Here is a 281-nt window from a genome sequence, read left to right on the forward strand (position 1 = left end):
AAGGATTAATATCCAGAATATACAAGGAACTGAAACAACTTTACAAGAAAAAACAAGCAACTCAATTAAAAAATGGGCAGAAGAGCTAAATGGGCATTTCTCAAAGGAAGATATACGAATGGCCAACAGACATATGAAAAAATGCTCAACATCTCTCAGCATTCGGGAAATGCAAATCAAAACTACACTGAGATACCACCCAGTTAGGATGGCTAAAATTCAAAAGACTCTGAACAATAAATGCTGGTGAGGTTGTGGAGGAAAAGGAACTCTCATACATT

The sequence above is a fragment of the Galeopterus variegatus genome, unplaced genomic scaffold (genome assembly GCF_000696425.1).
Source record: "Galeopterus variegatus unplaced genomic scaffold, G_variegatus-3.0.2 Scaffold10827, whole genome shotgun sequence".
Lineage (NCBI taxonomy): Eukaryota > Metazoa > Chordata > Mammalia > Dermoptera > Cynocephalidae > Galeopterus > Galeopterus variegatus.